The sequence below is a fragment of the Euwallacea fornicatus genome, unplaced genomic scaffold (genome assembly GCF_040115645.1).
Source record: "Euwallacea fornicatus isolate EFF26 unplaced genomic scaffold, ASM4011564v1 scaffold_111, whole genome shotgun sequence".
In the NCBI taxonomy this organism is placed as follows: domain Eukaryota; kingdom Metazoa; phylum Arthropoda; class Insecta; order Coleoptera; family Curculionidae; genus Euwallacea; species Euwallacea fornicatus.
In genome coordinates this window covers 10,601-13,250 of record NW_027096079.1, presented here as the reverse complement: position 1 = coordinate 13,250, position 2,650 = coordinate 10,601, and positions in this window count along the sequence as shown.

Sequence of the window (2,650 nt, the reverse complement as noted above, 5' to 3'; positions counted from 1 at the left end):
TTTGAACAAAATAGGTTGTAGCGTTTGCGAGATATCCCCAAATTGTACGATTTGGCCAAAAAGTGCCGCTTCTAGTAGAGCCAAATTGACGATTTGCCGTTTAAGGCCTTATTATGCTTATTTTGCCAAAAGGAGACGATTTGAACAAAATTGGTTGTAGCGTTTGCGAGATATCGCCAAATCATAAGATTTGGCCAAAAAGTGCCGCTTTTATTAGAGCCAAATTGACGATTTGCCGTTTAAGGCCTTATTATGCTTATTTTGCCAAAAGGAGACGATTTGAACAAAATTGGTTGTAGCGTTTGCGAGATATCGCCAAATCATAAGATTTGGCCAAAAAGTGCCGCTTCTATTAGAGCCAAATTGACGATTTGCCGTTTAAGGCCTTATTATGCTTATTTTGCCAAAAGGAGACGATTTGAACAAAATTGGTTGTAGCGTTTGCGAGATATCGCCAAATCATAAGATTTGCCCAAAAAGTGCCGCTTCTATTAGAGCCAAATTGACGATTTGCCGTTTAAGGCCTTATTATGCTTATTTTGCCAAAAGGAGACGATTTGAACAAAATTGGTTGTAGCGTTTGCGAGATATCGCCAAATCATAAGATTTGGCCAAAAAGTGCCGCTTCTATTAGAGCCAAATTGACGATTTGCCGTTTAAGGCCTTATTATGCTTATTTTGCCAAAAGGAGACGATTTGAACAAAATTGGTTGTAGCGTTTGCGAGATATCGCCAAATCATAAGAACTGGCCAAAAAGTGCCGCTTCTATTAGAGCCAAATTGACGATTTGCCGTTTAAGGCCTTATTATGCTTATTTTGCCAAAAGGAGACGATTTGAACAAAATTGGTTGTAGCGTTTGCGAGATATCGCCAATTTGTACGATTTGGCCAAAAAGTGCCGCTTCTAGTAGAGCCAAATTGACGATTTGCCGTTTAAGGCCTTATTATGCTTATTTTGCCAAAAGGAGACGATTTGAACAAAATTGGTTGTAGCGTTGGCGAGATATCGCCAAATTGTACGATTTGGCCAATAAGTGCCGCTTCTATTAGAGCCAAATTGACGATTTGCCGTTTAAGGCCTTATTATGCTTATTTTGCCAAAAGGAGACGATTTGAACAAAATTGGTTGTAGCGTTTGCGAGATAACGCCAAATCCTAAGATTTGGTCATAAAGTGCCGCTTCTATTAGAGCCAAATTGACGATTTGCCGTTTAAGGCCTTATTATGCTTATTTTGCCAAAAGGAGACGATTTGAACAAAATTGGTTGTAGCGTTGGTGAAATATCGCCAAATTGTACGATTTGGCCAAAAAGTGCCGCTTCTATTAGAGCCAAATTGACGATTTGCCGTTTAACGCCTTATTATGCTTATTTTGCCAAAAGGATACGATTTGAACAAAATTGGTTGTAGCGTTGGCGAGATAACGCCAAATTGTACGATTTGGCCAAAAAGTGCCGCTTCTATTAGAGCCAAATTGACGATTTGCCGTTTAAGACCTTATTATGCTTATTTTGCCAAAAGGAGACGATTTGAACAAAATTGGTTGTAGCGTTTGCGAGATAACGCCAAATCATAAGATTTGGTCATAAAGTGCCGCTTCTATTAGAGCCAAATTGACGATTTGCCGTTTAAGGCCTTATTATGTTTATTTTGCCAAAAGGAAACGATTTGAACAAAATTGGTTGTAGCGTTGGCGAAATATCGCCAAATTGTACGATTTGGCCAAAAAGTGCCGCTTCTATTAGAGCCAAATTGACGATTTGCCGTTTAAGACCTTATTATGCTTATTTTGCCAAAAGGAGACGATTTGAACAAAATTGGTTGTAGCGTTTGCGAGATAACGCCAAATCCTAAGATTTGGTCATAAAGTGCCGCTTCTATTAGAGCCAAATTGACGATTTGCCGTTTAAGGCCTTATTATGCTTATTTTGCCAAAAGGAGACGATTTGAACAAAATTGGTTGTAGCGTTGGCGAAATATCGCCAAATTGTACGATTTGGTCAAAAAGTGCCGCTTCTATTATCGCCAAATTGACGATTTGCCGTTTAAGGCCTTATTATGCTTATTTTGCCAAAAGGAGACGATTTGAACAAAATTGGTTGTAGCGTTGGCGAAATATCGCCAAATTGTACGATTTGGCCAAAAAGTGCCGCTTCTATTAGAGCCAAATTGACGATTTGCCGTTTAAGGCCTTATTATGCTGATTTTGCCAAAAGGAGACGATCTGAACAAAATTGGTTGTAGCGTTGGCGAAATATCGCCAAATTGTACGATTTGGCCAAAAAGTGCCGCTTCTATTAGAGCCAAATTGACGATTTGCCGTTTAACGCCTTATTATGCTTATTTTGCCAAAAGGAGACGATTTGAACAAAATTGGTTGTAGCGTTGGCGAGATAACGCCAAATTGTACGATTTGGCCAAAAAGTGCCGCTTCTATTAGAGCCAAATTGACGATTTGCCGTTTAAGACCTTATTATGCTTATTTTGCCAAAAGGAGACGATTTGAACAAAATTGGTTGTAGCGTTTGCGAGATAACGTCAAATCATAAGATTTGGTCATAAAGTGCCGCTTCTATTAGAGCCAAATTGACGATTTGCCGTTTAAGGCCTTATTATGTTTATTTTGCCAAAAGGAAACGATTTGAACAA